Genomic DNA, 13623 nt, shown 5'->3' with positions numbered 1-13623 from the left:
TCCCTTTCATAGGTCACTTCGATGCTGCGGTGACGTCACCGGCTATGGGAATGCTATACCATAACGCCTGACGTACCTGATAGCTGGGATCCAAGGAAGCATCTGCTCAAGCGGAGAGAACCCGGGAGCCAGGGGCCATCCTCACATCCAGACTGTAAGACTTGATAAAAGTGCTCGGTGAGGACCAACCTGCCGCAGCACAGATATCATCCATAGAAGATCCACTGAGAAAAGCTCGAGAAGAAGCCACTGCTCTCGTGGAATGAGCTTTAACTCCTAAGGGCGAAGCAAGTCCGTGCGCCTCATAGGCTAAAGATATTGCTTCCACCAGCCAATGGGACATGCTCTGTTTTGTGACAGCATGGCCTTTACCCTTATGTCCAAAACAGACAAACAGCTGGTCAGACTCACGCCATGGGGCTATACGATCCACATAAGCCTTTAAAGCTCTCACAGGGCAAAGACTTAGATCTTCTGACCCCGCCTCAGCAGGGGCTAAAGCCTCCAGGACCACTTGCTGAAAGCGAAAGAAATTAGATGCGACCTTAGGTACATAATTAGGCCTCGGTCGCAACAACACCTTCACAGAGCCCGGTGCAAATTCCATGTACGAGGGTGAGACAGAGAGAGCCTGTAAATCCCCAACTCTCTTGAGGGAGGAAAAAGCCATAAGAAGAACCGTCTTCAGAGTCAGGATTTTATCCGGTACAGTTTCCAAGGGCTCAAACGGATGCCCTGATAAACCTTGCAACACAATGGATAAATCCCATGAAGGAACTCGCACGGGGCGGAAAGGCCTCAGCCGTCGCGCACCCTGTCTGAAACGTAAAACCAGTGGATTACGGCCCACTGAGGCACCGTCTATATATTTGTGGTAAGCCGAAATGGCTGCCACGTAAACCTTTAGAGTGGCTGGCGTCACTCCATCCGAAAAACAGTCCTGAAGGAACTCCAGTACTGAAGCCACTGAGCAGTAAACTGGATCCATATTACGAATTTCACACCAGGTCGTAAACAGTCTCCACTTGAAAGCATATAAGCGTCTCGTAGAAGCTGCTCTAGAATTCAGTATAGTCTCTGTAGTTTCAACAGAAAGACCGGGACATACTAACTCACTCCGTTCAGAGGCCACGCCCACAGTTTCCATAGATCTGGCCTCGGGTGCCAAATCATTCCCTGTGCTTGTGATAATAAATCCTGTCTGAGGGGAATCTTCCATGGAGAGCCCGCTAACAGACTGATCAGGTCCGCAAACCACAGCTGTGTGTGCCACCGCGGAGCAGCAGCTGTTCCACTCTGTCCAGTCGTATTCTGGATAATACCGCTTGGATCAAACGAATCGGGGGAAAAGCATACAAACTGGTCCTGGGCCAATTGTGAGCTAACGCATCCAAGCCCAGGGGCGATGGAGGGCATAGGGAGAACCATAGCGGGCAATGCGTAGTCATGTTCGACAAGAATAAATCCACTCTTGCTTCTCCGAAAATCTGCCATAAGAGGTTCACCGTTTGGGGGTGTAACCTCCATTCCCCTTGCTCCAGAGTCTGCCTGGATAGCAAATCCGCTCCGAAGTTCAAACGTCCGGGGACATGAACAGCTCGGATCGACAGAAATTTGTTCTGAGACCAAAGAAGAACATGTCTCGCCAGCCTGCACAGGGGGCGAGAGCGTAATCCTCCCTGATGATTCAGATATGACACAACCGCTGTGTTGTCTGATCTGAGCAGCACATGACGGCCGATCAGCAGATTTGAGAAATACTGGAGAGCCAGAAAAACTGCCAGTAATTCCCACCTGTTTATGTGCCAACTGCGTTGTGTCACTGTCCACACTCCGTGGGCTGGGCGCCCTTGACAAACAGCTCCCCAACCGGTCAAAGACACATCCGTCGTGACAGTCTTTCGGAAAGCACAAATCCCCAGCCGAACCCCGGCTAGAAGAAATTCGGTTGACATCCATAGTTTCAACGACATCACACACCTCCGTGTCACCGAAATCGTCCGATGCGGAAGACAATGGGGTGAAATATTTCGTCTTTTCGTCCACCACTGAAAGGGGCGTATGTGAAGTAATCCCAGATGAATTACGGGGAATGCCACTGCCATTAGAACTAAAAGTCTGAGGCACAATCTCACTGTCAGTGTACGACCCGCTTTGAAACGCCGCACGCATGACGCAATTGACTGAGCGCGCGGGAGAGAAAGCTTTGCTGTCATCGCGCGAAAGTCCAAGACTATTCCTAGAAAGGTTATCTGTTGAGAGGGAATTAAAACACTTTTCTGGAAATTCATGCGTAAGCCCAGTCTGTTTAAATGATTCAGCACAAGATCCCGATGAGAGTGTGCTTGAGTCTGCGATTTCGCTAACACCAGCCAATCGTCTAAGTAGTTCAAAACGCGAACGCCCTGGAGGCGCAATGGGGCCAGAGCTGCGTCCATGCATTTTAAAAAAAAAGTATGGGGAGCCAGAGCTAAGCCAAAGGGAAGAACACGGTACTGATACGCTTTGCCCTCTAAAGCGAATCTGAGGAACTTCCTATGTCTCTTGATGATCTGAATATGAAAGTATGCATCCTTCAGATCGATCGTGACAAACCAGTCGTTTGGTTCAATCTGAGACAAAATAGACTTTACCGTCAACATCTTGAATTTGCTCGGCCTGAGTGCAAGATTCAAACGGCATAAATCCAGAATGGGTCGCAACCCGCCGTCTTCTATAGCCCCTTTGCTCAGCAGAGTTGACATCTCCTGTCGCAGCACCGCTTTTCCATCGGTTTCACAACCGTGGAAAGAATTCCGCGGAAAGGAGGCGGGCCTCTTCGAAACTGAATGACAAATTGTGCGTAACACCCATTGAGAAATGTCGGGCAAGCGTTCCCACGCGGTCCGAAACAATATTAGCGGTCTCAAGATTTCCGCTTCCTGCAGCGCTGTCATACGCGTTAAAATGTTCGGCACGAAAAGCTCGTGGCGTTCATGCACAGGGAAAGTGCGTGCATAAAAGTCGTTGCGTTTTGTTGTGTATAATCCTGAAACGTGCCCACGGCAGGAATTAGGCCAACAGATTGAACATCGGGCTCTGCCACTAGCGAAAAAGCGGCGGCTGTGTGAGCCGTCATAAAAGGGTAATCTGTGCAAGACCCTTGAATCGCCCCTCGAATTCTGGAAGCTGGATTGCGCAGAGTGTCTGAGGGAACGTTTGGCGTAACAACTCGATCCAATGCTGCTTGAGGCGCTGTTTGCGGCGAGACAGTCAGTGTTTGAGCATGGGGACTGCAGTGAGAGTGTTGGATGCACAAAAGCGGTCCAACAGCGCTCTCTAGTGGAGGGCACAGTCCCTGGCAAGCAGCGAGAACATCAGGAGCTGCTATTCGGGGCCCAAGAACGAGAGGCATTAGCCGTCGGACTCAGGTTTAACCTCTTGCGCTGACGTTGGTGAGCCGATGGAAAAACCTTAGGGCCCCAATCCTTATGAGGGGGCGCCATAGGTGAAGGCTCTTCCCAAGAGGCAACTCGCTGGTGGTGAGAGGAGGTCGAGCGAGAACGCGCGGGCGCCTGCCAGTGTTCAACCTCCCTGGGTCTGCAAGGAATCAGCTGACGGAAAACGGCTGATTGCTGTTTCGCTGCCCTGAATTTTTCCACCACCGAAGTGACAGCCTCTCCGAACAAACCGTGCTTAGAAACAGGGGAATCCATGAGGAAAGATTTATCCTTTTCTTTGATGTCGGTGAGATTAAGCCAGAGGTGGCGCTCAACCGTAATCAACCCAGCCATGGAACGGCCCACTGCTCGAGCAGTATGTTTGGTAGCACGTAGCGCCAAATCTGTTGCTCGCCATAATTCCTTCACTGCCTCGGGTGTGACACCCTCCCCTTCATCTAGTTCCTTTAATAGCTCTGCTTGGTAGGCCTGAAGGACCGCCATAGAGTGGAGCGAAGCAGCCGCCTGGCCAGCGGCCATGTAGGATTTCCCAACTACCGTCATAGTTGGGACCATGGCTCCATAGCCATGGTTCGCCATATCGGAAATGGTGGCGAAATCCGCAGCCGCAGCGTTAGTAATCCGCGCCGAGAACGGCTGTTTCCAGGACCTCGAAACCTCTTGGTGGAGGTCTGGGAAAAAAGGTAAAGGCCTTCGGGGCTGTGCAGGTGTCCGACTAGCTAGAAAACTGTCGTCCAGCTTAGATGAAGGTTGGGCCTCGGCCTTCTCAACCTCCCAATCCAGTCCCAATTTACCAACCGCGCGAGAAACCACATCCAACAGCTCGCTGTAGGAGGGGGAAACACGCCTCTCCTGTCCGCTAGGAGGGAGAGGACCAGTGTCGGCCGCGAAGTCCTCAGACCCCGAGGCCGCGGTGGAAAAAATGTCGTCATCATAGTGTCCACAACCAAAGGAGATGGCACTACATGCCTCCGGTGTGGACTGAAAATCCTCATTAGAGAAGACGAAAGGCTCAATAAAACTTTTATTCTGCACCAGGGTAGGGGAGAGCGAGCGATGTGGAGAATATTCCAGTGCTGCGCTGTCCTCGAGAGCCATGTCGCACGTGTCACCCCAAGCTATCGCCTCGTGCGGTGCCTCGGCAGTCGCAGAAGTGACATGGCGGGGGTTAGACACGGGGGCGACATCAGAAAATACTTCCACCCTCGACCGCAGTACTCTGAGCCGCAGGCCATCACAATGGGGACAAGAAGAAAGGCTGCTAAGCGACGCCTGTGCGTGATGTAAACCCAGACATACTACGCACCTTTCATGAGAGTCTCCCTTCACGATGTACCTGGTACACGGCTCCTTACACCTTCGAAAACTCATCGTGTCCGCGAAGAGGAGTTAACATTGCTCGTAGAAAACCGCTGAAGAACGTGAGATGATTCCTAGGGCACAGATGATTCGCTTCCCTGAAGGAATGAAATCTGAGCGAATATGATGGTATATGATGCGTGCGCATGCGTAAGGGTGGTGCCAGGCGCTATTTGGCCAATAGGATTGGCGAGATGGTATAGGGCTTCAGATATTCATCACACCGAGGGGTGTTCCCATAGCCGGTGACGTCCCCGCAGCATCGAAGTGACCTATGAAAGGGAAACCGTTATATCTTGCTCCCGCCTATATTCGCAGCGGTGTCCGAAATAATTTTGCATGTTCAAAGGCTAGTGTGACCGCCCCTTTAGGATGCAGATTGTAAACCTGGGACTTCCCAGATCAGCGCTGGGATTAGTTCCTGACATTGGAGTCATACTCTCAATTGGCAATGGCTACATCGATCTGCATGGACACTAGAAAGTCAAATACCTCAGAATCATGTAAGGTGAGTGTCATCATTACTAATTAACACTAAATAAATTAATTAGATACAGGAATAATGTAAATTATGCTATATAATTTCTGACCTCTTTGTACACAGAAAAGACAGTGGATCATTTGATCTGGCTGTGAGTGAACTGACTGCACCACTATTGCAGTCACGAGTGATGACACTGGTTGCCCAACAGTCAGCATGACCAAATGTGCAGCAGCTGTAGGAAGTGTCAATCTCAAATTTCATGGTGAGGCCAGGCAACCCTGTGCAACTAACACACAACAGTCAAGTCAAAATTAATTGCTAAAGTCAATGTTGAATGCTAAATCACCATATTATGCCAGCTTTTGTCACAATTCAAATAAACTGAAAATTTTTCAATAAAGTTGCTCTTTCAAATTAAATGTTTAATGAAGAAGAAGCCACTTCTATGTCATACAAATATTCTTCTCTACAAATATTATGTAACATTTAAAAAGAGGACGATCTCTGAGGAAAGTGAATCCTTGTTTTTTTTTAACTGATGCAAGTGAAAATATCAAGACAACGGCAGGACTTCTGAGTCTAAATGAAGAGATCAGATGACATTTGAAATTTTCTTCTAAAATGAGCATTTTATTAGGCTCATATGTGTAGGTTTAGTAATTTCACTTGAATTGCAATGAATAGGTTATTTCTATGCCATTAAAGTGAAATAACTGAAGATAAACATATGAGCCAGAGGAAAGTTATGATTTTAAAATAAAATATCAGGTGGCACCTATAGGCTTTTGCATTTGAACTCTTCAAATATACTCATATAAGTATCAGAAATGTTTGTTCACCTCAAGTCATTTAGCTATAACTTATAGGTGTTAGCTTTGATTGACATTAGTTTTTAATAAAAAAAAAAAGTTCAGTGATCCATGTTATTATTTGACAAAAGATTTAAACAACTGAAACCCAGTTTACACCTAACAACTGTGTTAGAAGAAACATATTTTTTTTTTTGCCCCTTTATTTCCTGTTTTCATGACAGCTGGTTGTATAACCTCTTCAGTGCCTTCCTTAATAAGGCCTTATGCAAAGCTCTGCAGAAACAAGTAAGGAATTTAGGCTGAGACTGCCCTCTTTCTTACCCAATAAATGTGTGCTGTCAAACAGAAACTGAGATGAAATGTAAGACATACAGTTTCACATTAAATCTATCTGCTGTTTCAGATCTGCCCTTTGGTGGCTGATTCCATTGCTGGCATAAACCCCCACCTGAAAACATTAAATGGTGATATGATAAATCATTATTTATTAACTATTGGTATTTCAGGCTTGGTATGAAAATCAACATCATTCAATTGAATTCTTTAGTACATACAAAAAAAAAAGACATTTATGTTGTTAACATTCCAGTTTAACCAAAGTAGATCAATATGCTGAAATTGAATACGCAATGGTACGGTCTCCTGTCATTTCTAATACTTCCTTCGACTTGGGTTTAAAGGCAACCTTAAGCACTACTGTGGGATATAGGCTATATTTTTTTGAGACAAAACAAAATACCTGAATTTATGTTTTTTTTTTTTCACAATTTCTAGGGTGAATTCTATAACATTGGACAACACCTTTCTTATTGCCGTCTCAGGACACAGATATGCTATACATTGGAGTATCTGCCTTCACCATCAACTCGGCAGGCTTTGTGTAGGCCTACACCTCTACATCACTGATGATATGGTGAGACAAATGAAATGTGAAGTGGTTCTCAAATCTGAAAGCTCAATAGATTTACAATAGCTGTTTATATATATATATATATATATATATATATATATATATATATATATATATATATATGATTGTCAGGAAGTGATTTTCATGATTTTGGCACACAAACATTACAGTTTGTGTTATAAATTTAAGAACCAACATTAAGTCTTTTGTCTGAATGAGCCTTGACACTGTAATCACAGCCAAAATGTCAATTTCTTATTTACGAAAAAAAAAAAAAAAAAGTGTGCTTGATTTAAATTGTTTAAAACACTTAAGCAAGAACAACAAACACGTAGAAACTGAATTTCGGGGTTTTCATCAGTCTTCATTTGAATAATCCAATGTATCATCACATATCAATGCCGCTGTTTGCATAGATATATTTATTTGGAGGAGATATAGCAGAAATTGTGCAGGTAGATGGATCTGGTGCATATTTGAATTACTGCTCCAAAGCATGTGCATTAAGGCGATTTGCGATTTTTCATTGACTAACTTAACTTTAACCATCATTTACAATTAGACCAAATCATTTGAGACAGCTCAAAAATTGATTTAAAAGTGAATATGTTATGTCTTCAGCATAGTTCTGAAACGTTAAAGCCAAAAACGTGTGAAAAAGGCTATTTGTCAGTCACATGATTCATTAGCTATTTGTAGTTACATGAACATGCACGATAACTGACATAGAACACTTTGACAACCCTAAAGCTGCTGTCTTTGATCTTTGGCATGCATGGCACTTTAATGTTTTAATAAATGTCAGTTTCCACGCATTCTCCGTTACTGAAGTGCACCTTGCAAAACTGCTTAACTTTTTGTAGTTACTCTTGTAGCCACAAGAGATCATATTGTAGGTAGGATTTTGATTCTACTGGAAACATTGTCCAGCAATGAAAAACCCAGCAAGGCCACAATTTTTTTTTTAAAAATTAAATAATAATTTTAATAAATGATTTAATAAAGAAAAATACTTTGGGGATTTTACTGCATAAACATATAACCAGCAGTGTTAAACAAATTGCTCAGTTTTCATATGGTCCTGATCTATATAGAGTAAAAGTAACACTGTAGCAGTATTGTAATAAGTTAAATAAAGTAGATTCAATCTATAAGTGATGACTAAACATTAGTTATGACCAGTTTTGGGCTAGTTACTCAAAGAATCTAATATCTCACTCATTACTAGTTACTCCTTTCAAAAGTAATATTGTTACTTTACTTATTACTTTCTGGCAACAGTAATTAGTTACACTACTAGTTATATTACTTTTTCTTCATGCCCCACAGAATTTGTAAATGTGTATCTTTCACATAAAATTCTAGAATGTTACTTACAACATATTTCTGCCTCATAATTTGACCAAAAGTCAGAAGTTATTACAAACATTCAATAGTGTCTGACATTCAAGTAGAAGTGCTGTATTAATCTCATTAATTGTCATGTGTAACTTAAAGCTTTCATTATGTATTTTATCAAATCACATAATTTTTAATGTACCACATGCTGATCAGAGGGGTGTGGGTGGGATGTAATGCCAGAGTAAAGTAAAGCCACAACTAACACAACAGTGTTCAGATCATCTTTTTCCTAAATAAAATTAATATAATGCAATATTTCTATCTGCTGCATGTAAGCTTTTCCATATTCCAAGCTTGCCTGCTGAACTGGGGACATCACATGCATGTGCGAGTCGTGACAATTATGAAAATAAATCTAGGAATTATTTGATTGTTGGACTTTAAATCAGCAGTGTTGAGGCACTGTTACTGCCTCAACACTGGTGATGACACCTGCAGTTCACAAACAGAATCAATGAGTATAAGAGGAACAGCAAGAGCAGAAGAGGTGAAGAGCTGAGAAGAAACAACAACAACTGACTTATAGCCACACAGCCTTAGATGAAATCAATATCTCATCAGAGGATGATTAAACCACTACAAAAACATAGTTTAGCTTTCTTTCTCTAATATGGTACATGTACAGTCGTGGCCAAAAGTTTTGAGAATTACATAAATATTGGAAATTGGAAAAGTTGCTGCTTAAGTTTTTATAATAGCAATTTGCATATACTCCAGAATGTTATGAAGAGTGATCAGATGAATTGCATAGTCTTCCTTTGCCATGAAAATTAACTTAATCCCAAAAAACCTTTCCACTGCATTTCATTGCTGTCATTAAAGGACCTGCTGAGATCATTTCAGTAATCGTCTTGTTAACTCAGGTGAGAATGTTGACGAGCACAAGGCTGGAGATCATTATGTCAGGCTGATTGGGTTAGAATGGCAGACTTGACATGTTAGAAGGAGGGTGATGCTTGAAATCATTGTTCTTCCATTGTTAACCATGGTGACCTGCAAAGAAACGCGTGCAGCCATCATTGCGTTGCATAAAAATGGCTTCACAGGCAAGGATATTGTGGCTACTAAGATTGCACCTAAATCAACAATTTATAGGATCATCAAGAACTTCAAGGAAAGAGGTTCAATTCTTGTAAAGAAGGCTTCAGGGCATCCAAGAAAGTCCAGCAAGCGCCAGGATCGTCTCCTAAAGAGGATTCAGCTGCGGGATCAGAGTGCCACCAGTGCAGAGCTTGCTCAGGAATGGCAGCAGGCAGGTGTGAGCGCATCTGCATGCACAGTGAGGCGAAGACTTTTGGAAGATGGCCTGGTGTCAAGAAGGGCAGCAAAGAAGCCACTTCTCTCCAAAAAAAACATCAGGGACAGATTGATCTTCTGCAGAAAGTATAGTGAATGGACTGCTGAGGACTGGGGCAAAGTCATATTCTCCGATGAAGCCCCTTTCCGATTGTTTGGGGCATCTGGAAAAAGGCTTGTCCGGAGAAGAAAAGGTGAGCGCTACCATCAGTCCTGTGTCATGCCAACAGTAAAGCATCCTGACACCATTCATGTGTGGGGTTGCTTCTCATCCAAGGGAGTGGGCTCACTCACAATTCTGCCCAAAAACACAGCCATGAATAAAGAATGGTATCAAAACACCCTCCAACAGCAACTTCTTCCAACAATCCAACAACAGTTTGGTGAAGAACAATGCATTTTCCAGCACGATGGAGCACCGTGCCATAAGGCAAAAGTGATAACTAAGTGGCTCGGGGACCATAATGTTGAAATTTTGGGTCCATGCCCTGGAAACTCCCCAGATCTTAATCCCATTGAGAACTTGTGGTCAATCCTCAAGAGGCGGGTGGACAAACAAAAACCCACTAAATTCTTACAAACTCCAAGAAGTGATTATGAAAGAATGGGTTGCTATCAGTCAGGATTTGGCCCAGAAGTTGATTGAGAGCATGCCCAGTCGAATTGCAGAGGTCCTGAAAAAGAAGGGCCAACACTGCAAATACTGACTCTTTGCATAAATGTCATGTAATTATCGATTAAAGCCTTTGAAACGTATGAAGTGCTTGTAATTATATTTCAGTACATCACAGAAACAACTGAAACAAAGATCTAAAAGCAGTTTAGCAGCAAACTTTTTGAAAACTAATATTTATGTAATTCTCAAAACTTTTGGCCACGACTGTACAAAGGTTGTTGAAAGGTTGTTACCATTATGGTGATTAGTGTTTCCTTAAGTTGGGCACTTGGCCATTGACTTTGGTTGAATTGTCAGGCAATTCATGCAATTGTTGAAAGTGCACACTATCACTATTTTCAACAATATTTCACAGTCCTGACTGCACATAATAAAATCATCCTCTTTTATGTGTACTATTTGAAATCAGTTACTAACAGCTAGATTTGGACTTATTTGGGAAGTCACTTAAGTATCAAAGTCTTTAAACAGCATCTTTCAATTTTGAACTTTCATTATCAAGTTAACTGTCCAATTGAAACGTATCTTCTCATAACCCATCATTGAATAAACGGCTTATGATTAAGATTCCATTAGGCTTTTTATTTATGATGATTATTATTATTTCATATCTCTAAATGTTTTGTTATGCAATGTACACAAACTCTTTTCAACTTATTTTAACAAACTTTTGTACAGATCTTATGAAGCAAGAGACAATTTATTTGAAATGTTTTACCAGTGACACTGATTAATAATGTAATCATAACTAAAGTGACTAAAGTTTTCAGTTCAAGGGAATTAGAATTGTCATATAATTCGATAAATCATGTTTTAACCTTATATTATTTTCCCTTTACATAATTAATTTGTTAAATAGAGAAATATGCAAGCAAAAACAGTTTGTCCCCAAAACACTGCTTGCATACAGACAGCTGGCTTACTGACACTCAACCCTGGGCCAACACTATACCAGCATTAACCAGCATAGACCAGCCTGGGCCAACTCTATAGCAGCGCTAACCAGCCTGGAACCGATGCAGTGTTTTTTTCAGCAGGGTAGATTCTTTGTCATCAACCACCCCCATTTACTTAATGATCAGAACACAAGGTCTGGCAGTAATGCCCCTGATGCGACCACGTTGTTAAGTTTTTCTCTTAACAAGCTTCCTTCTCTCATGATCCACCTTGGGGCAGGTGCTGGCTTTGTCGAAAAGAGGCAGTACAAACCTTTTAAGAATTGTCACTGCATAATCAGGGATATCCTTGGAGACTTCAATTAAATACACTATATATACATGTGTGTGTGTGTGTGTGTGTGTGTGTGTATAATACAGTGATGACAGAACTATAATGGTCAGAACTTTGATCTGCTGGTATGTTCTTCATAGAAGGGTAGTTGAGCACAGCTAAAATGTACAATATGTTTGGGTTTTTTTGCAGATTCCCTCTGGTTCTCCAATTTGTATAAACACAAAGACATTTGGAACATTCATTCCTCAAGTATGACAATAGACATATTCAGTCTTTAAATTCAAACGACTCCAAGATATGTCAGATTGAGAAAATGTATCCTGGTCTGATGATGAAGCTTTTGGTTGACAGTGAAGGAGCCCCTAATTACATTTGAACCGAACCACATGACTGTTCATGCCAGCAGTACAGTGACAGCTTATGCAATTCAGCCCAACAGCACACTGTCTCCACTATTTGTCCTCAATCTGGTGAGTCGCAGAGGAATAACCAAAAGTAAATTTAAATGAGGTAAGTAATGTTTTATAATGATTTTCCCTTCAACCAACAGGAGGGCAGTGTCATTACTCACATATATGTGACTGAGCTCAAACTGGCAGGAAACGGGACCCTCAACAAGTGCGTTTTGAACCCATAAATGCTGTCTATACATACTGCATACAGTTGGATGTGTGTTTATGTTCTAAAATTATTAAAGGATTGGTACAAACTATAATTATATTGAACAGAATTGATATGAACTTAGCAAAAAGCTATGTGGGACCATTCCAGGTAAGAAGAAACTAGGAAAAGTGTTTACAACTGATTTGAAAGCAATAATTCAGAACCTCAACATAAAATTTAATTCGACAGCTGACATCGACAATATTTTCACAATAGTCTTGAAGGTTGCTGTCATTCCCAGGGTTAATGGTAAGAGTTTATTATTATTATTGTTGTTATTATTTTTTCTTTTTGGCATTTTAAGTAAAAACTTTAATATTATAACTAATATAAAGTTAATTTTTACTGTTATTTACACATGGGCCTTTTCTTTTCAGCTCATTTACAAGGTTATCCACTTCCTGCAATTGGAAATATGAAGCTTGTAAACAGTCAGCTTCAGGTTCTGAAGGTAAGTTTGTATATATATATATATATATATATATATATATATATAAATTTATTTTTATATATATATATATATATTGAGACTGTAGTCTTTATAATAATAATAATTATATTTATTATTACATTGTCATTTAGCAAGTGCTTTTATCCAAAGCGACTTACAAATGAGTACAATGGAAGCAGTAAAAATCAACAAGAGCAATGACATGCAAGTGCTATAACAAGCCTCAGTTAGCTTAATGCAGTACACGCAGCAACATGTCTTTTTTATTATATAATAAAGAGAAAACAAAGAATAGAAAAAGAGTAGAGCAAGCTAGTGTTAGAGGATTTTTCTTATTATAATTATTATTTTATATAATATAGTGATATTTTTCCTTTTTGTATCCCACAGGAGTACTTTCTGATTGGAACGGATGTTCAATTTACAGGATAATTCTCAACTGAATTGGCGAAGGATATATAAATAAATACATAAAGTAACGTAAATGCTGATTTACTTCTGAGGACAATGTTTTTAAAGGTGATTTTTAAAAGAAATCATTTACATCTTTAACATTTCTGTTTGAAATGTAACTTTGCATTACATACATGTTTTGAATAAATAAACAAAGATTTTACTTCTGGTTCTTTATCTGTTTTTAACAGTAGTCAATGTGCTGAAATGGCAGGCAATGGTAGCATGGTGCTTTGGTATAGGGTTACTATAGTATCAGCTTACTGAGTAGCGTAAAGTGAATCTATGAAAGGGAACTTCTTATGTATGTAACCCTGGTTCCAGGGAATCCCAATGCCTTTGGTTTGATTTCCATTACTGAGTTGGCAAAATGTTTACCTTGCATGCACTGTAAATTGATTTGGATAAAATTATTTGAAAAAGGCAGAAATGTAACTGGAGAATA

At 41.3% G+C, this 13623-nt stretch overlaps 1 pseudogene; it reads left to right on the top strand.

The window, feature by feature from the left end:
* Positions 1-4007: 4007 nt before the first annotated feature.
* Positions 4008-13347, top strand: LOC132126192 (bactericidal permeability-increasing protein-like; annotated as a pseudogene).
* The last annotated feature ends 276 nt before the right edge of the window (positions 13348-13623 follow it).

The sequence above is a fragment of the Carassius carassius genome, chromosome 44, assembly GCF_963082965.1.
Source record: "Carassius carassius chromosome 44, fCarCar2.1, whole genome shotgun sequence".
NCBI lineage: Eukaryota > Metazoa > Chordata > Actinopteri > Cypriniformes > Cyprinidae > Carassius > Carassius carassius.
This window is presented reverse-complemented; position numbering and strand designations above follow the sequence as displayed.